Consider the following 22,222-nt stretch of genomic DNA (forward strand, 5'->3'; position numbering starts at 1 on the left):
ACTTTCAATGAATTAGGGATCTGTATTCCCAGATCCCTCTGTTCTACCGCACCCCTCAGTGCCCTTCCACTCACCGTGTAAGCCCTACCCTGGTTTGTCCTCCCAAAGTGCAACATCTTACACTTGTCTGCATTATCCTCCATCTGATATTTTTTAGCACATTTATCCAGCTGGTCCAGATCCCTTTGTAAACTTCGATGCCCTTCGTTGCCGACACTACACCCCAGTCATGGTGTCATCCAGAAATGTGCTGATTCAGCTCACCACATTATCATCCAGACTGTTGAAAAACATGACAAACAACAATCAGCTGATCCCTGCGGCACAACAGCAGTCACAGGTCTCGAGTCAGAGAGGCAACCATCTACTACCACTCTTTGGCTTCTCCCAGAAAGTCAATATCCAGTCGAATTTACTACATCATCCTGAATGCCCAGCGACTGAACCTCCTTCACCAACCTCACATATGGGACCTCATCAAAGACCTTGCTAAAGTCCACGTAGACTACCTCCACTGCCTTGCCTTCATCAACTTCCTGGCCAGCTTCCTTGAAAACATCGATAAGATTGGTTGGACATGACCAAACACACACAAAGTCCTGTTGATAATCCCTAATCTGTTCTGGTCCATCCTAATACTCATATAGCCAGGCCGTTAGAATATCTTCCAATAACTTATTTTCTAAATAGGGAGAAAATTCAAAAAACAGTGGTGCAAAAAAAATTGGGAGTCCTCGTGCATGATTCCCTAAGGATTAACTTGCAGGTTAAACAGAGATGAGGAAAAATTTCCTCTGCAAGAAGGTGGTGAATCTGTGGAATTCATTGCCACAGATGGCTATTGGGTATATTTCAGACCACTGTGAACAGTTTCAGGCCCCTTATCTAAGAAAGATGTGCTGGCATTGGAGAGGATCTAGAGGAGGTTTACGAGAATGATCCCAGAAGACAGGAGAATGGGATTGAGAGGAATAATAAATCGATTATGATGGAATGGTGGAGCAGACTCAAGGGGCCGAATGGCCTATTTTAGCTCCTGTGTCTTACCCACTGCTGATGTCAGGTTTACAAGCCTGAAATTTCCCCGGTTATTCTTACAGCCTTTCTTAAACAACAAAACAACATCAGCTGTGTTTCAAGCAACACATATCAAATTTGCTGGTGAACGCAGCAGGCCAGGCAGCATCTCTAGGAAGAGGTACAGTTGACGTTTCAGGCCGAGACCCTTCGTCAGGACTAACTGAAGGAAGAGCTAGTAAGAGATTAGAAAGTGGGAGGGGGAAGGGGAGGGGGAGATCCAAAACGATAGGAGAAGACAGGAGGAGGAGGGATGGAGCCAAGAGCTGGACAGGTGATTGGCAAAAGGGATATGAGAGGATCATGGGACAGGAGGCCCAGGGAGAAGGAAAAGGTGGGGGGAGGGAACCCAGAGGATGGGCAAGGGGTATAGTCAGAGGGACAGAGGGAGAAAAAGAAGAGAGAGAGAGAAAGAATGTGTGAATATTAATAAATAACGGATGGGGTCCGAGGGGGAGGTGAGGCATTAGCGGAAGTTAGAGAAGTCAATGTTCATGCCATCAGGTTGGAGGCTACCCAGACGGAATATAAGGTGTTGTTCCTCCAACCTGAGTGCAGCCTCATCTTTACAGTAGAGGAGGCCGTGGATAGACATATCAGAATGGGAATGGGATGTGGAATTAAAATGTGTGGCCACTGGGAGATCCTGCTTTCTCTGGCGGACAGAGCGTAGGTGTTCAGCAAAATGATCTCCCAGTCTGCGTCGGGTCTCGCCAATATATAGAAGGCCACATCGGGAGCACCGGACACAGTATATCACCCCAACCGACTCACAGGTGAAGTGTTGCCTCACCTGGAAGGACTGTCTGGGGCCCTGAATGGTGGTAAGGGAGGAAGTGTAAGGGCATGTGTAGCACTTGTTCCTCTTATAAAGATAAGTGCCAGGAGGGAGATCAGTGGGGAGGGATGGGGGGGACGAATGGACAAGGGAATCGCGTAGGGAGTGATCCCTGCAGAAAGCAGAGAGAGGTGGGGAGGGAAGGTGTGCTTAGTGGTGGGATCCCGTTGGAGGTGGCAGAAGTTACGGAGAATAATATGTTGGACCCGGAGGCTGGTGGGGTGGTAGGCGAGGACCAGGGGCACCCTATTCCTAGTGGGGTGGTGGGAGGATGGAGTGAGAGCAGATGTGCGTGAAATGGGGGAGATGCGTTTGACAGCAGAGTTGATGGTGGAGGAAGGGAAGCCCCTTTCTTTAAAAAAGGAGGACAGCTCCCTCGTCCTGGAATGAAAAGCCTCATCCTGAGAGCAGATGCGGTGGAGACGGAGGAATTGCGAGAAGGGGATGGCATTTTTGCAAGAGACAGGGTGAGAAGAGGAATAATCCAGATAGCTGTGAGAGTCAGTAGACTTATAATAGACTTCAGTAGATAAGCTGTCTCCAGAGAGAGAGACAGAAAGATCTAGAAAGGGAAGGGAGGTGTCGGAAATGGACCAGGTAAACTTGAGGGCAGGGTGAAAGTTGGAGGCAAAGTTAATGAAGTCAACGAGCTCAGCATGCTGTGAGCTGTGTTTCAATCTGGCACCTCACCCATTGGTAAGGGTGTTTTAAATACAGTATCTCTGCTGGGGACGGTGAAATTTCTGCGCAAGACTCTGACAGCGTCCGAGAGAACACCTTGTCAGACCCTGGGGATTTATCCTCCCTGATCTGCTTCAAGACAGCAAACACCTCTTCCTCTGTAATCTGTAGAGGGTCCATGACCTCGCTGCTGCTTCACCTCACTTCTGTCGAATGTGTTTGTCCCCGAGTGTTGTCCGCTTGGGGAGCTGTCATTGCAGCAGGACACCACCAGGTGGGAGTGTTGTCCACAGGGAATCTGTCATTGTGGCAGAGATCCACCAGGTGGGAGTGTTGTCCACATTAGGCCTGTCACTGCTGGAGACCACATTCAGAGTACTGTGTGAAGTCTGGTCTCCTTGTTTATCGAAAGGAGCTGATAGCTGGAAATGGTGCAAAACAGATTCACAGAATGACACTGGGTCAGGGTGAGGGTTTGCTTATGAGAAGAGGCTGGACAGACAGAGACAGTTTCCCCTGGAATTCTGGAAACTGACGGTTGACCTTAGAGGTGTTTAATTATGATGGGCTTAGAGAAAGTGGATGGTTACAGCCTTTTCCCCAAGGGCGGGGAGTCTGAGAGAAGACGGCACAGGTTCAGGGTGAAAGGGGAAAGGGGAAAGATTTAAAGCAGACCTGAGCGATACATTTCCCACACAGAAGGTGGCTGGTATGTGGAACGAGCGACTGACGATTCAAGATTTTAAAATGTCAAATCCAGCAGGACAAAAAAACACAATTAGATAAAGAACACAATGATAAAATACCTATTATACATATAAATACATAAAATAGGTTATATACATAAATGTCCAGAAAGTGACGATAGGCACATAAGGTGAACATAAGGTGACTCAGACGGGAAATGATAAACTAGTGATGGTTGGGGGTGGGGTAGTGGGTGGAGGTGTTAATCAGCTTTACAACTTTGGGAAATTACCAGTTTCTCAGTCCGGTGGTCCTGGCATGGATGCTACGTAGCTTCCTCACTAAACGTTCCTCCATTCTGAGGCTATGCCCTCTGGTCTTAAGACTCCCCCACTGGAGGAAACAACCACTCAACATCCACTTTATCTGGACCTTTAAACATTCGATAGGTTCCCCCCTTCATTCCTGTCAACTCCAGGGAGTACAGACACAGAGCCATCAAATGCTTCTCACATGTTAAATTCTTTAATTCCTGGGGTCATTCTCAGAAACCTCCTCTGGACTCTCTCCAGCGCCAGCACATTTTTTTCGTAGATGAGGGACCTAAAACTGCTCACAATACTTCAAGTGTGGTCTGACCAGTGCCTGATAGAAGATCAGCATTATATCACAAACAAGAGAAAATCTGCAGATGCTGGAAATCCGAGCTGCACACACAAAATGCTGGAGGAACTCAGCACACCAGGCAGCATCTCTGGAAAAGAGTACAGTGGACGTTCTGGGCCCAGACCCTTCAGCAGGACTGCAGAAAAAAAAATGATAAGTATAAAAAGTGGCGGAAGGAGCGAGAAACACAAGGTGATTGGTGAAACCAGGAGGGGGAAGATGAAATTAACAGCTGGGAAGTTGAATGTGAAAGAGATGCAAGGCTGGAGAAGGGGGAGTCCGTCCACTGTTTCTCTCGCTGCTTCTCTCATTGCGCTCTATGCCCCACGCTTTCCGCCATGAGGAGGTACCTGGAGTCCCTATCCCAGTCACTTCCACAACTTTGGGATTCTCTCTCTACCGCCTGTAATGGACCTGTCTGCTACTTTATCCTCCGCCAGATCCACCCTTTCAATCATCAGTTCTTTGACTTTCTCACATCCTGCAACGATCAGAAAATCACCCGTCTCCAGACCACAGAACCTGCCGTCTCCAACACCAGCAGGCCCAGATGTCTCCAGACCGTGATCCCTGCTACCGACCTCAACAGCTCCAACGATCCAGAGCAGATTCAGATCCGGACTCCACAGCCATCAATGAGGGTTCCAACGACCTTGGACATCTCCAAGGTGCCGACTGCACAACCTCCAACTCTGACTCCAGACTAGGTCTTCACGTGCTGCCTCTGGAACCTGTCTTCTCTTCCCCCACCACCACTCCGCAACCCCGTCTCTCTGAGGTCCCACCGCCAGCTCCTGAGCCCTCGAAGACTCCATCTCACCCTGCCAACCCTGAACACCCCAAACCTCCCTGCTCCTCAGACACTACCAACCCTTTTCCCTCTTCTGATTCCAGCTTTCATCTGTGCTGGGTCTTCACTACTCCCTCCGACCTTGCCCTCTGAGCCAGAGCGTTCTGTCCTCAGTAAGGGCCTCACTTTTGTCCCCCTACGCTCACACCTCAGTGAGTTCCACGCCCACCATGATGATGAGCTCTTCTGCCACCATTCTTCCTTTTCTGGCAAGGACGCTCCACCCTGCACCAATGATCCCTTCTCCCATCTTCAACCCTGCTCTTCTTCCTGGACGCCCAGCCCCAGTCTTCTGCCTGCTCTGGACCTTTTCATAGCCAACATCAACCGTCTCGACTTCAATACTCCTCTCTCCCATTCCAACTTCACCCCTTCCGAACACTGGGCTCTCCACTCCATCCTTGCTAATCCTAACCTCACCGTCAAACCCGCAGATAAATGGGGTGCTGTAGTAGTCTGGTGGACTGACCTCTACCTTACTGAGGCCCAGTGACAACTCTCTGACACCTCATCTTACTTACCCCTGGAACAGAACCCCACTAAGGAGCAGCAGGCCATTGCCCAGTCACCAACCTCATTGACTCTGGGGATCTCACATCCACTGCCACAAACCTCATTGTTCCTGCACCACACACTTCCCATTTCTACCTCCTACCCAAGATCCATAAACCTGCTCATCCTGCAGACCCATTGCTTCAGCTTGTTCCTGCCCCACTGAACTCATAACGGCATACCCCAACTCTGTTTTATCCCCCCATAGTTCAGTCCCTTCCTACCAACATCCGTGGCATTTCGCAGGGTCTTCAATTCAATTCAATTCAAAAAAAAAACTTTATTGTCATTCTAACCATACATCAGCTCTGCAGGGCAGAATGAGACAGCGTTTCCCAGGAGCAGTGCAATCATAACATAACAAACGCAACACTAAATAATAAACATCACAATATATAGTAAAACACAACAGCCACATGTCAGTTAAAATCAGTTATAAGTGTCCAGTGCAAGTTAAAAGTGTCCAAAGCAGAGTCATGTAGAGCAGCATTTAGCAGTCTGACTGCCTGTGGGAGGAAGCTGTTTAGTAGCCTTGTGATTTTAGTTTTGATGCTCCTGTAACGTTTGCCTGATGGCAGAACAACAAATCTTGATCCTTTCAAGGATTTCAAGTTCTCTGGCCCCATCATCTTATTTTTACCATTGATGTCAAGTCCCTATACACCTCCATCCCACACCAGGAAGGCCTCAAAGTTCTCCATCTTTTTCTGGACTCCAGACCAAACCAGTTCCCCTCCACCACCACTCTCCTCTGTCCAGCAGAACTTGTCCTCACTCTTGATAACTTCTCCTTTAGCTCCTCCCACTTCCTTCAAACAAAATGTGTAGCCATGGGAACTCGCATTGCTCCCAGCTATGCCTGCCTTTTTGTTGGCTACATTGAACAGTTTATGTTCCAAGCCTACACTGGTGACCATAGGAAATGCACTTTTCCGATGCTACATCGACAACTGCATTAGTGCAGTTTCCACCCTGCCCTCAAATTTACCTGGTCCATTTCCCATACCTCCCTCCCCTTTCTCAATCTCACTGTCTCTATTTCTGGAGAAAGCTTATCCACTGATGTCTATTATAAACCCACGGATTCTCACAGCTACCTAGACTATACCTCTTCCCAGCCCATTACTTGTAAAAAAGAAAAAGCCATCCCCTTCTCTCAATTCCTCCTTCTTCACTGTATCTGCTCTCAGGGTGAGGATTTTCATTCTAGAACAAAGGAGATGTCCTCCTTTGTCAAAGAAAGGGGCTTCCCTTCCTCCACCATCAATGCTGCCTTCAACCGCTTCCCTTCCATTTCACGCACGTCTGCTCTTACCCCATCCTCCCGTCACCCTGCCAGGGATGGGGTTCCTCTTGTCCGCACCTACCGCCCCACCAGTCTCCGCGTCCAGCACATAATTCTCCAGAATTTCCGCCATCACCAAGCACATCTTTTCCTCCTCCCCACTTTCTGCGTTCCGCAGGAATCACTCCCTCTGCAACTCCCTTGTCTACTCGTCCCTCCCCACCGATCCCTCTCCCACCACTTATCCTTGCAAGCAGAACATGTCCTACACCTGCCCCTATACCTTCTCCCTCACTACCATTAAAGGCCCCAAACTCTCACAGGTGAAGCGACACTTCAATTGAGAGTCTGCTGGGGTCATGTACTGTGTTCAAGTGCTCCCAGTATGGCCTCCTGTATATTGGTGAGATCCACCAATATCCTCCTGTATATTGGGAGACTGTTTTGCTGAGCACCTACGCTCCGTCCGCCAGAAGAAGCAGGACCTCCCAGTGGTCAACCATCTTGATTCCACTTCCCATTCCTATTCTGATATGTCCATCAATCACCTCCTCTACAGTTGTGATGAGGCCACATTCAGGTTGGAGGAACAACACCTTATATTCCATCTGGGTAGTTTCCAACCTGATGGCATAACCACTGATTTCTCAAACTTCCAGTAATGACATCCCCCAACTCCCCCTCGCCCTCTCCTTCACCATACCCCATCTCCTTTCCTCTCTCCTTGCCTGCCCACCAAGAATGTACAAGGTAAGGTCAGGAAGTTTGCAGATGACACTGAAATAGATAAAACAGTGAACAGTGAAAAAGGGTTTCAAAAACTACAGAGCAATTTTGATCAGCTGAGTACATGGACTGAGGAATGGCAAGTGGAGTTTACTTCAGAAAAGTCTGGAATATTGCAATTTTGAAAAGTCAAATTCAGGTTGGACATTCATAGTGAATGGAAAGGGCCCGAGGAGCGTTGTAGGACAGAGAAACCTTGGAGTACACATGCAAGGCTCACTGAAACTGGAGTCAAAGGTTGACAGGGTAGTGAAGATGGCTTTTGGCATGCTCAGCTGCATCAATCAGCCATTGAGTTTAAAGGTTTGGAGATTACAGTGCACAAGGGATTTTGCAGATGCTGGAAATCTAGAGCAACACACACAAAATATTGTACCTCAGCAGGTCAGGCAGCATCTATGGAGGGGAATAAATGGTTGACACTTCAGACAGAGACCCTTCATCATTACTGAAAAGGAAGGGGGAAGAATCCAGAACAAGGTGGGGAGTGGGTCAGGACAAGCTGGAAGGTGATCATTTATTCCCCTCCATAGATGCTGCCTGACCTGCTGAGTTTCTCTAGCATTTTGTGAATGTTACTTGGAGTATCATGTTCAGTTTTGTTTGCCCTGCTATAGCAAAGTTGTTATTAAACTGGAAAGAGTGCAGCTGAGATTTATTAGGATGTTGCCAGGATTTAAAGGACTGAGTTACAGGGGGAGTTTGGATGGGCTGGGACTTTATTGCTTCAAGTAAAGGAGACTGAGAGGTGTATAAAATGCTGAGGGGCATTAGTAGGTTGAATGCACGCTGCTTTGTTCCGTGAGGTAAGGAATTAAGAATTAGAGGGCATAGGCTGAAGGTGAGAGGGAAAAGACTGAATAGGAACCTGAGGGGCAACTTTATTTACACAGAGTGTGGTATCTATATGTAGTGAGCTGCCAGAGGAAGTGGTTGAGGCAGGTACAATAACAACTTTCAACAGGTACATAGATTGGAAAGGTTTAGAACAGGGGTTCTCAACCTTCTTTTATGCCAGCGACCCCTCCCATTAACTGAGGGGTCCATCAAACCCAGGTTGGGAAGGTTATGGGCCAAATGCTGGCAAATGGGTCCAGCTTGGATGGGGTATCTTGGTCAGCATGGACTAACTGGGCCAAATGGCCTGTTTCCATATTGTCTGAAGTATGGTTGAAACCTCGTTGGTTTCCTTGGCTGTACAAGTCAAGGGAAAACACACTCCGGTCCTGCCAAAGCCATGAGATTGAGACGACCCTCCTACCCCAAACCCCGGCTTGTGTGGATACTGTGTAATTTGCTACCCTGTTACAACTCAGTGCCAAGAAATAACAGACAGCACACTGCATACGACTAAAGGAATTATATTTATGAATCTTACTTAACTAAAACACAGTCAAATGTGTACAAGTTGGAGCTCATCTTGAACTTCTCTGTCATTCACGCACTGGGCCTCAGGTCTGCGTGAAAGCACACACCACCTTCTGAACGTCACTCACAATCCATCTCGAACAATCAGGTCTCCCACTGGGTCGTATCCTACAACAGGTTCCCCCTGGCATCTTCTCTCTTCATCTCCCACTGAACAAAAGACCCAAGACCAACCTTCGTGACCCTCACCAAAAAAACCTCCCCGCAGTTCCACCATCCTAATTGGATGGCACACATTTCTCATCATCCTTTATGTTCAACAATAACCCAAAAAGGCTGAAAGCAGGACAGATTGCTCATACAGAACTTCCAAATGAAATACATACAGCCTAACAGTAAAGTTGTGAACCAGGGCATTACATGGTTCTGTATGACTAGATCGAAGTTGCCAGTGTGGCTGATAATGAAGTGACTGGGATGTCCAGGCGTTGGGATGAAAAGTCGTTTTTGATGGATGATAGATCATAGTCTCTGGGGGTTTGCTATTGCTTGCGTGTTGGGTGGTGTGGGGGCTCATGCTTTCTGCTGGGACACATGGGGGGGAGAGGAAAGGGGAGGGTTGATGCTTTGCAACTGCTTGTGCATGGGAGGGTGAGGGGGCTTTGGGGTTTTAATGTTATCCTGTCATTCATTCTTTGGTGTTTTTTTCTCTGTTTTGTGGATGTCTGTGAAGAGTAAGGATTTCAGGTTGTAGATTGTTTACATTCTCTGACATTAAATTGAACAATGGAACCATTGAACCATTGAAATACAAGTGCGACTGCCTGCCGTTTGATACCTCACCCTAAACCCAATACAGTCTGTACATAATCAATGTGGAAGGTGGTTATTACTCAACCAACGAGTGTGAACCACTGTCCACCTTCCCAAATGTCCAATTCCAACGAAAACAAGGAAAGCTCCCGAAACATCTTTGTATCAACTGCAATCACTATAGATAACTGACCTCCCAACACCAGCCCTAACATAACTGAAGCCTTAAAGACCTTTTGGTAAGAACCTTCTGGTCTTTTGGTCAAACCAAAGTGCAGGTCTTCAAGATTCTCAAGAGGGAGGGTGAGCACCAGATATTGTTGTGCACATTGGCATATTGACATGGAGAGAAAGGGGGAAGATGTCCTGCACAGTAAGTACAGGGAGTTAGGGAAGGGGCAGAACAGCAGGACCTCCAAGGTAGGAATCTCTGTATTACTCCCAGTGCTAGTCAGGGCAGGAATAGGATGAAAGTACAGATGAATGAATGGCTGAGGAATTGGTGCAGAGAACAGGGGTTCAAAATTCTGGTAGACCCGGATCAAATTCTTATTTTTATTTTGTTTTATTTTATTTAGAGATACAGTGTGGAATAGGCCCTTCCAGCCCTTTGAGCCACACTGCCAACAACCCATGATTTAACCCGAGACTAATCACAGAGCAAGTTACAATGACCAACTAACCAGATACCCTTGGATCGTGGGTAGAAACTGGAGCACCTGGAGGAAATCCACGAATTCCACAGGGATTCAAACTCCAAAAGTCCAAACTCCTTACAGACGGTGCCGGAATGGAACTCTGATCTATTACAGCCCAAACTGTAATTGTGTCGCACTAACCACGATGCTACCGTGGCGTCACGTCTCTCAAATTTCTCCTCCACTCCAGGGAATCATGTCCAAACCTATTCAACCTTTCCATAATTCAGGTCCTCAAATCTTGGCAACATCCTTGTAAATTTTCTCTGCACTCTTTCAGTCTTATTGACATCTTTCCTGTTGTTAGGTGACCAGAACTGCACAAAATACTCCAAATTCAGCCTCACCAACAACTTCAACATAACTTTCCAAGTCCTGCACTCAGTGCTTTGATCAACCAAGGCCAGTGTGCCAAAAGCTTTCGTTATGACCCTCTCTATCTGTGATGCCACTTTCAAGGAATTATGGACCTATATTCCCAGTTCCTTCTTTTCTACCGCACCCCTCGGTACTCTTCCACTCCCTGTGTGAGTCCTACCCTGGTTTGTCCTTTCAAAGTGCAACACCTTACACTTGTCTGCATTACCCCCCATCTGATACTTTTTAGCCCATTTCCAGATGGTCCAGGTCCCACGGCCAACTTTGATAGCCTTGCTCACTGTCCACTACACCCCCAATCTTGGTGTCATCCACAAATATGCTGATTCAGTTTACCACATTATCATTCAGATTGTTGATACAGATGACAACAACCAACCCATCCTGCAGCACAACACCAGTCACAGGCCTCGAGTCAGAGAGGCAACCATCGACGACCACCCTTTGGCTTCTCCCAGAAAGCCAATGTCTAATGTCATTGATACAGCATCCTGAGTGCCAAGCAACAGAACCTTCTTGACCAATCTCCCATGCAGAACCTTGTCAAAGCAATTGCTAAAGCCCACGTAAACAACATCCGCTGCCTTGCCTTCATCAACTTTCCTGGTAACAAAGCCATACAGATATCCCCAACCAATCCTTGTCTAAACCCAATACTTATATACCCAGTCCATTAGAATACCTTCCAATAATTTATTTTCTAAATAGGGAGAAAATTCAAAATCAGTAGTGCAAAGGAAAATTGGAAGTCCTCGTGCATCATTCCCCGAAGGTTAACTTGCAGGTTGAGTCAGTGGTAACGAAGGCAACTGCAATGTTAGCATTCATTTCAAGAGGACTAGAATACAACAGCAAAGATGAAAAGCTGAGGCTTTGCAAGACATTGGTCAGACCACCCGGGGAGTATTGTGAGCAGTTTTAGGCTCCTTATCTAAGAAAGGATGTGCTGGCATTACAGAAGTTTCACGAGAACGATCTCAGAAATGAAAGGGTTAACATATGAGGAGCGTTTGATGGCTCTGGGACAGTACTGTCCGCAGTTTAGAAGGAGAGGGGATCTCACTGAGACCTATGGAAAATAGAGCAGATGCGCAGAGGTTGTTTCCTGCAGTGAAGAAGTCTCAAACCAGAGGGCACAGACTCGGAGTAGAGGGACGTCCATTAGAATAGAGATGAGGAGGAATTTCTTTCGCCAGAGGTTGATGAACCTATGGAATACATTACCACAGACGGCAGTGCAGGCCAAGTCACTGAGAATATTTCAGGCAGAGGTTGATAAGTTCTTCATTAATCAGGGTGTCAAAGGTTAATGGGAAAAAGCAGGAGAATGGGGTTGGGAGGAATAATATATCAGACATGATGGAATGGTGGAGCAGACCCGATGGGTTGAATGGCCTATTTCTGCTCCTATTTCTTATGATCTTATGGTCTAACTTACACACTACCAATGTCAGGCTCACCAGCCTAAAATTTTCTGGGTTATACTTGGTGCCTTTCTTAAGCAACAGAACACTTGACGTGCTCCAATCCTCTGATACCTCTCCCATTACTGAGGACATTTTAAATACAGTATCTCTGCTGGGGTCCCTGCAAATTACGCACGAGCCTCCCACAAACTCTGAGAGAACACCTTGTAAGGCCCTGGGGAGTTATCCACCCTCATTTGTTTCATGACAGCAAAGAACATAGAACATGAAGTGTACAGCACAGGAACAGGCCATTCACACCACAATGGTGCGTTGAATCAGCTGAAAGGCAAATCAAAAACACCCAAACACTAATCCCTCCTACCTCCCTCATATCCATATCCCTTCATCTTCCGTACATCCATGTACACATCTAAACGTCTCTTAAAATCATCTCATGTATTTTTGCCTCACCCACCATACCAGGTAGCACGTTCCAGGCATCCATCACTCTGAGTTGAACATATTACCACTCACTACTGCCTACTGCCTCTCACCTTCAATGCATACCCTCTGGTATGAGACAACCAGAAATGTATGCAATATTCCAGATGAGGCCTTACCAGTTTTATAAAATTGCAACATAACCTCCTGACTTTTGAACTCAATGCCTCAACTCATTAAAGCAAGCATTCCATAAGCGTTCTTACCATCAACCTGTGTAGCCACTTTCAAGGAGCGATGAACTTGGATCCCAAGATCTCTCTGCTCAGCAACACTGTTAAGGACCTTTCCCTGAACAGTGTACTGTCTCCTTGCATTTGCCCAACTGAGGTGCAACACCTCACATTTATCTGGATAAAATTCCATCTGCCATTTCTCAGCCCATATCTGCAACTGATCGATATTGTGCTGTGTTCTTTGCCAGTCTTCTATGCTATCCACAACTGCACCAATCTTGGTATCATCCATAAATTTACTAACCCACCCACCGACATTTTCATCCAGGGCATTTATATACATTACAAACATCAGAGTTCCCAACACAGACTTTGCAGAACTCCACGAATTACAGACCTCCAGTGTGAGTAAGTCCCTTCAACCACTGCCCTCTGTCCTCTTTGCGCAACCCAGTTCTGAGTCCAAGCAGTCAATTTGCCGCAGATCCCATGCATCTTAATCTTCCGGAGTCGCCTCCCATGAGGGGCTTTTTCAAACACCTGACTAAATCCCATGTAGACAACATCCACTGCCCTCCTCATGTGTTTCATTTGATCCTGACTTCCGAAGCTTTACATACATTTCCTTTTTCTTCTTGATTAAAAAAACATCTGTAACCATATAACAATTACAGCACAGAAACAGGCCATCTCGACCCTTCCATTCCATGCCAAACTCTTACTCTCACCTCGTCCCACCGACCTTATCACTTCCTTGGACTTCCAGAACTCTCTTATCTTTCTATCTCGTCCTTCTTTCTAAGGGGAACACACCTTTTCTGTACTCTGTGCAATTGATCATCAAACACCTTCCACATGTCTAATGTGTGAAAACAGCCTTTCCTCTGTAATCTCTATCGGGTGCATGACCTCACTGCTGATTTGCCTCACTTTCACAGACTGTGTCCATCCCCTTGTGTATTCCACAGGGGCCATGTCACTGTGCTAGGACACCATCAGGTGGGAATGTTGTCCACAGGCGACATTTCATTGTGGCTGGACACCACCAGGTGGGGGGGTTGTCCACAGGGGACATGTCATTGTGGCTGGACACCACCAGGTGGGGATGTTGTCCACAGCAGACATGCAATTGTGGTAGGACACCACTAGGTGAAGAATATTTGTTGTATTTGGAAATCTGGGTGAGAAGAGTTGGAAAATCTGACCTCTTGAGATCCAGGTGAGTAAGTCAATCAATTTGCTCACTGACTACAGGACTTAGGGTGTTACGTTGCAGATAAGGAGGATAATAAATCAGCCATGATAGAATGGTGGAGCAGACTCGATGGCTGAATATCCAAGTTCTCCTCCTTTGCTTTCTGGTCTTATGTCGCAGATGGCAACGAGACCATGTTGAGAGGATTGTGTGCATTCTGGTCTCCTTGCTACAGAAAGCATCTGATAAGCTGGAGAGGGGGCAAAACAGATTCACAAAATGTAACTGTGTCAGGGTGGAGGCTGGTTTATAACAAGAGGCTGGACAGACTGAGACCGTTTCCCCTGGAATTCGGGAAGCTGAGTGGTCACCTCATGGATGTTTATACAATTATGAGGCAGTTTAAATGGTTTGGCACTGACTAGATGGGTCGCAGGGCCAGTTGTTCTCTGTGTTTTTCTATGATTCTGTGACTCTATCTGCCTAGTCCCATCACCCTGCACTCTCATCCATGTACACATATAAATTTCTTTTTAATGTTGAAATCGACCCCACATCCACATCTTACACTGTCTCGGAATAACATAGGCCAATTATTATTGGCTGTTGGCGTTTCACAGGGCTTGGTATCGGGACCATTCCTTTTTACAGTATATGTCAACGATTTTGATGACAGAATTGATGGCTTTATTGTCAAGTTTACAGATGAAACAAAGATAGGTGGAGGGGCAGGTAGTGCTGACGAACCAGGGAGTCTGCAGAAGGACTTGGACAGATTGGGAGAACAGGCAAGGCAGTAGGAGATAGAATAAAGTGTAGGGAAGTGTATGATCAAGTACTTTGATAGAAGGAATAAAGGCATAGAATACTTTCTCAACGGGGAGAAAATTCAAAAATCAGAGGTGGAAAGAGACGTGGGAGTCCTTGCACAGGATTCCCGAAATCCCTTGTGCAGGGATTCTACCACTGATCATTTCTTTTCCTCCCTACCCCTCTCCCACTTTCCATAGGGATCACTCCCTCTGTTATTCCCTTGTCCATTTGTCCCTCCCTACTAATCTCCCTCCAGGCACTTAACCTGGCAAGCAGCTCAAGTTCTACAGCTACCTATACGCCTCCTCCCTCACCTCCATTCAGGGTCCTGAACACTCCTTCCAAATGAGGCAACACTTCACCTGCAAATCTGCTGGGGTTGTCTGTTGTGTTCAGTGTTCCAAAATGCAGCCTCCTCTACACTGTTGAGCCCCCTCGTAAAGTGGGGGACCCCTTCATCGAGCACCTGCACATCATCCATCACAAGCGGGACTTCCTGGTGGTCAAACATTTCAATTCAGATTCCCATTCTGCCATGTCAATTCATGGCCTCCTTTCGTGCCCAAGATGAGGCCACCCTCAAGGAGTGGAGCAACACCTTATATTCTGTCTGGTTACCCTCCAACCTGATGGCATGAACATCGATTTCTCCTTCCGGTGACCAAAACCACACCCCCCACTCCCATTCCTCTATTCCCCACTCTGACCTTTCATTTCTCCTCACCAGCCCATTACTTCCCCCTGGGTCCCCTCCTCCTTCCCTTTCTCCTATTGTCCACTCTCCTCTCCTATCAGATTCTTTCTTCTCCAGTCCTTGACCTTTCCCTCCCACCTGGCTTCAGCCATCACCTCACCTTCCAACTGCCATCTTTCCCCTCCCACTACCTTTTTATTCAGGCATCTTACCCCCTTCCCTCTCAGTCCTGAAACGCCAACATGGATGAGGTCTCCTCCAAGAGGACCACAACCTTGTCCTGGTATGGAGGCATGTGTGCCTCAATGACTCAGAGAGCTCTGTTGTCAGGGGCCAGGGTTTATGCTTTGGCACCTGGTAGGGTCACCCATGCCGTGTAGGTCAAAGAGCAGAGACCAGACTAAGAGTGGTCCACAGGTCCTCCAGGTTCAGGGGTTCAGCTCAGGGCAAACAACTCTGGTTAAACAAAGTTGTTATGGAAACAGCAATGAAGAATCCTTCTACATTTGGTTGTGATCGTATTCCTGAGTCTCCACCCAGGACTTGCAGGACTGACAGGAGTGAAAACTGAGGATCTACTGACATGATGAAGGAAGCCATGAACACCACCAGAAATGGAGGACCTTCGTTGCTGCCCTAAAGGTCACAGTGCAACAGGCAGTAAAGAAAATGAGATGCTCCCTGACCTGCTGAGTTCCTCTAGCGGTTTGTGTGCGTTGCTTCGGAATCTGTAAAGGTTAATTTGCAGATTGAGTTGATTGTAAGGAAGGCAAATACAATAAATGCATTCATTGCAGGAGGATGAGAATATAAGAACAAAGACATGACACTGAAGCTTTATAAGGTATTGGTCAGCCAACATCTGGCGTATTGTGAGCAATTTTGGGCCCCTTATCGAAGATGTGCTGGCATTGGATAGGTTCCAGAGAAGCTACACGAGAATGATTCCAGGAATGGAAGGGTTAACATATCGGAAGCATTTGATGGCTCTGGGCCTGTACTCACTGGAGTTTAGAAGAAAGAAAAGAGAGATTGATGATGGTAGGGCAGTGCATATTGTCTACATGGATTTTAGTCAACTCTTCAAATGTGAAGAGGTTAGGTTGCAACTTTACAGCTCTGTATAGGCCACATCTGAAGTATTGCACACAGTTCTGGTCACCCCACTCTAAGAAGGATGTTGAGTCTTTGGAGAGGATATAGAAGAGGTTCACCAGAATGCTGGCTGGTTCAGAGACCATGTTGTGAAGGTGAAATGGGGTAGGGTTCATGGGGAATGTGAGGAGAAAGCTTTTTTGTCTCAGAGTGGTGGATGACTGGAATGCGCTGCCTGGTATAATGGTAGGGGCAAATGCATTAGAGACTTTTCAGAGATGTTTGGATAGGCACATGGGTGTAAGTAAGATGGAGGGATATGGGTATTGTGTTGGCAGGAGAAATTATTGTTTGGGTGTTTTTGATTTGCTTTTTAGCTGGTTCAGAATAACATTGTGGGCCAAGTGTCCTTTTGCTGTGTTGTATTTGCTGTGTTTAATGTTATAATAAGGGTGATCTCATTGAAACCTGTTGAATATCGAATGGGCAGAGCAGATGTAGAGAGGATGTTTCCTACACTTGGTGAATCTAGGACCAGAGGACACAGCCTCAGAAGAGAGAGACATCCATTCAGAAACAAAGAAAACCTACAGCACAATACAGGCCCTTCTGCCCACAAAGTTGTGCCGAACATATCCCTACCTTAGAAATTACAAGGCTTACCCACAGCCCTCTATTTTTCTAAGCTCCATGAACCTATCCAAAAGTCTCTTAAAAGACCCTATCGTATCCGCCTCCACCATCGTTGCCGGCAGCCCATTCCACGCACTCACCACTCTCTGAGTGAAAAAACTTACCTCTGACATCTCCTCTGTATCTCCTCCCCAGCACCTTAAACCTTGTCCTCTTGTGGCAACCATTTCAGCCCTGGGAAAAAGCCTCTGACTATCCACACAATCAATGCCTCTCATCATCTTCTACACCTCTATCAGGTCACCCCTCATCCTCCGTCACTCCAAGGAGAAAAGGCAGCGTTCACTCAACCTGTTTTCATAAGGCATGCACCCCAATCCAGGCAACATCCTTGTAAATCTCCCCAGCACCCTTTCTATGGCTTCCACATGCTTCCTGTAGTGAAGCGACCAGAAATGAGCACAGCACTCCAAGTGGGGCCTGACCAGGGTCCAATACAGCTGCAACATTACCTCTCAGCTCCTAATTCAGTTTCATGATTAATGAAGGCCAATACACTGTATGCCTTCTTAACCACAGAGTCAACCTGCGCAGCTGCTTTGAGCATCCTATGGACTTGGACCCCAAGATCACTCTGATCCTCCACACTGCCAAGTGTCTTACTATTCATACAATATTCTGCCATCATATTTGACTTAGTGTGGGCATGTGGCCAAGAGGTTAAGGCATTGGACTAGCGACCTGAAGGTCATGAGTTCGAGCCGCAGACGAGGCAACTTGTTGTGTTCTTCAGCAAGGCACTTAATCACACATTGCTCTGTGACAACACTAGTGCCAAGCTGTATGGGGCCAAATGCCCTTCCCTTGGACAACATTGGTGTCGTGGAGAGGGGAGACTTGCAGCATGGGCAACTTCTGGTCTTCCATACAACCTTGCCCAGCCCTGCGCCTTGGAGAGTGAGGACTTTCCAGGCGCAGATCCATGGTCTCGCAAGACTAACGGATGCCATAACATTTGACTTACCAAAATGAACCACCTCACACTTATCTGGGTTGAACTCCATCTGCCACTTTTCAACCCAGTTTTGCATTCTACCGATGTCCTGCTGGAATCTCTGACAGCTCTCCACACTATCCACAACACCACCAACCTTTGTATCCTTCACTCACCCATCCCTCCGTTTCCTCATCCAGGTCATCTATAAAAATCACAAAGAAAAGGGATCCCAGGACAGATCCCTGAGGCACACCACTGGTCACCAACCTCCATGCAGAATATAACCCGTCTACAACCACTCTTTGCCTTCTGTGGGCAAGCCAATTCTGGATCCACAAAACAAGGTCCCCTTCGATCCCATGCCTCCTTACTTTCTCAATAAGCCTTGCATGGGGTAGCTTATCAAATGCCTTGCTGAAATCCATATACACTACATCTACTACTCTACCTTCATCAAAATATTTGGTCACATACTCAGAAAATTCAATCAGGCTCGGAAAGCAAAACCTGCCTTTGACAAAGCCATGCTGACTATTCCGAATCATATTATGCCTCTCCAAATGTTCATAAATTTTGCCTCTCAGGATCTTTTCCATCAACTTACCAACCACTGAAGTAAGAGTCACTGGCATTTAATTTCTTGGGCTATCTCTACTCCCTTTCTTGAATAGGGGAACAACATCTGCAACCCTCCAATCCTCCAGAATCTCCCCCGTCCCCATTGATAATAGAAAGATCATTGCGAGAGGCTCAGCAATCTCCTCCCTCGCCTTCCACAGTAGCCTGGGGTACATCTCATCCGATCCCAGAGACTTATCCAACTTGATGCTTTCCAAAAGCTCCAGCACATCCTCTTTCTTAATGTCTACATGCTCAAGCTTTTCAATCAGCTGTAAGTCAACCCCACAATCGCCAAGATCCTTTTCCGTAATGAATACTGAAGCAAAGTATTCATAAAGTACCTCAGCTATCTCCTCTGTTTCCATATACACTTTTCCACTATCACACTTGATTAGTCTTATCCTCTTGCTCTTCACAGCCTTGTAGAATGCCTTGGGGTTATCTTTAATCCTGCTCGCCAAGGCCTTCTCGTGGCCCCTACTGCCTCTCTGAATTTCATGGCTTTTGCTTCCCCTTTATGCAAAGACACCACATTTAGTTCCTTAATTTGAAGTAATTGCTTGGCTGGAAGGTCTGGCACCTTGTTTCCTTCAACCCCAACAAGGGCAGGGACCCATATGAAATGTACGTGCAACCCTGCAGCTTCAACAGATGTTGTCCAATCTCAATGTAACACCCTGATAGAGGTTTCACTATTAATGTAATGGTGTTTCTGTAGGAGCAGTGTTTGGATTATGGTTGGAGATAACAGGTGCTTTGGAATGAGAGCCATCCAATCTGGGGAGCGGGTTTTTTTCTCGTGTGCCTGACAGTGTGATCTGGGGTCTTGGTTTGGAGGGACATGAAGAAAGAAGACACTGGAGAGAACCGATTGTAGGATTCGACCTGGTGGGGGACTATCATTTGATGGAGCAAGGTGCAGAGGTCTACTGAGTATCGGTGAATATAACTTTGGGAAGAGCTGAGCTCCAACTTATGCACATTTGACTGTTTAATTATAATGGGCCCTTTTTGTTCTTTTCTTTACAAACCCTTTAGTTCAGTTAACATTCATAAATATAATTCATATAATCGCATGCAGCAGGCTGTTATTTCTTGGCACTGAGATATACCAGGGGAGCAAAATACACGGTCTCCACACAAACCGAGGTTTGAGGTGGGAGCACCGTCCAAATCTCATGGATTTGGCAGGACCAGAGTGTGTATTCCCTGGACTAGCACAACCCAAGGAAACCAGGGGTTTTCATCAAGAAGAACATCTGACCTACAATTTGAAGTACGTTTTTTAATAGATGTCAAAACAGATCAAATCAGAGCATGGATGTACATAATCAGGATGTACTTCTCCGACCCATTCCAAGATTAAAATGATAGCAACCATCTCAGCCATGAATACAGACACTTTGTATGATAATCTTAATAATCACCTGAACCTTTGGAACATAATCAGAGACACCTGATCGACCTGTCACTGGGTCTTTTGAATTAACTGTGTAGATGTGGAAGAATCCACAATGTCTGCCTTGCATGTATTGCTGAATTGCCTGTACCACGGATGTACAATCAATTGTCATCTTGATCTTTTCTTGAAGGCTAAAGTCAACCACCGGCAAAGGGGAAAACCATGGAGTAGTGACAGAAAGGGGTACACTGGGACCATATTTCACATCAAAGAACCCAAGATTTTCTGCCCATTCATTTTCCATCCACCCAAAACTGAATACCTTGCGTATCAAATTTGCTGACGATACCACCCTAATAGGTATCATATCAGACTGTGATGAGACAGCCTATAGGGAGGAGGTACAGCATTTGACAGAATGGTGTTGTCATAATAACCTGGACTTGAACATCACAAAAACCAAGGAGCTGATAGTAGATTTCAAGAGATTAAAGCGCGTCGAGCACTCTGCTCTGCACATATACGGGAAAGAGGTGGAGAGAGTACAGAGTTTAAAGTTCCTCGGCGACCACATCTCAGCTGACCTCACCTGGACCACCCATATCTCTTATCAGGTGGGGAAGGCCCAACAGAGCCTCTACTTCCTAAGGAAGCTAAAGCACGCTCTCCTCCCTCATCACTTGCTGATCAACTTCTATCGGACAACTATAGAGAGCCTCCTGACGTATTGCTGTGCAGTGTGGTTTGCCAGCTGCACAGAACAGAACAGGAAGGACTTGCAGCGGGTGGTGAGGGTAGCAGAGCGGGTTATTGGCACAACATTACCCTCCCTCAGAGACATTTATACTGGCAGACTTCAAAAGAAGGCTACTTGTATTTCAAAGGATCCCACTCATCCTGGACATCACCTGTTTTCCCCTCTACCTTCTGGGAAGAGATACAGAGCATTAAAGACGAAAACAAAGAGACGCCTTAACAGCTTCTACCAACAAGCAGTGAAATGTCTAACACCCCCTTCCCTTCTCCTGCCCCCCTCTAAGACGGCGGCAGCTAAATGCATCACACTTCCAGGAATGGCAGGTGTGCAATAGCCCTACCACCGCACCCCCCCGCCCCCCCATCCATATATTATTAATTTTGGACTGCACTCCTGAGGTTTTAGAGTTTATTTTATGTATATATTGTTTGTCATGCTGCAAAACGTTGAGCTGCTAAACTGTGTTTCATTGCTCCACAACAATGACAATAAAGATATTAGTCTTCTTCTATACAGTAGTCACAACACGACTGATGTTGGCAATATTTTAGGACCAGCTTTATGTCCTCTTACATTAACCCAATAAACCATCGCTAACTGTAACCTGTGTAGATGTAAAGGTACTTAATCCATTTCCACTAGTAATGCTGAAATTGGGGATGATTTAATAGCACCACAACATAATCTCAATGATTGAATTTGAACTTCATCTAACGGGCTTTAAGACCGCTGGTGAGGCTGACCCAGAAGCAATACATCCATAATCAAAGACAGATTTGATTAAAGCAAAATACATTTAAGTGACCTCCCACTCGCACCCTCATCAGACCCAAATCATCAACTTGAGCACATTAAGGACATTATTTACGTATCTGCAGATTTTTATTGACATGGACCTTCCAAGTTAGCCTTGTGTCCATCCACATACCAAGAAACTTTATCACTGACTCAATACAAGATTTAACATATAAATTGAAATCAATTGTGGGGGCAATGTTCTTTTCAGAAAAAAAAAAGCAACGCAAGTCTTTGCAATGGAAAATCTGAGCCCACACTGATGGCCCCATATCACTTCTTCATTGATAGCTGCTTGCATTTCCCTAACTATATAATTTATATTCCTACCTCTCTCCCACAATGCACCATCATCACCATTTCACGCTGCTCTTTCCGAAGGACCTGCTCGTTTGTTTAAATCTCGCGCTCACTCTCGCGATATCTCAATCCCGCCGAAAGGCTCCTCTCGCGTC

General features: G+C 46.4%; 1 long non-coding RNA gene across 1 annotated transcript in view; it reads right to left on the reverse strand.

Moving 5' to 3' along the window:
- LOC140191724 (uncharacterized) overlaps positions 1-22,149 on the reverse strand; it is a 41,275-nt gene extending 19,126 nt beyond the window's left edge. The window contains exon 1 of the long non-coding RNA XR_011883893.1: positions 22,098-22,149. This is a non-coding gene — a long non-coding RNA (uncharacterized lncRNA). The remainder of the gene's footprint in view (positions 1-22,097) is intronic.
- Positions 22,150-22,222: the final 73 nt, after the last annotated feature.

This window comes from Mobula birostris, chromosome X (assembly GCF_030028105.1).
Source record: "Mobula birostris isolate sMobBir1 chromosome X, sMobBir1.hap1, whole genome shotgun sequence".
In the NCBI taxonomy this organism is placed as follows: Eukaryota; Metazoa; Chordata; class Chondrichthyes; order Myliobatiformes; family Myliobatidae; genus Mobula; species Mobula birostris.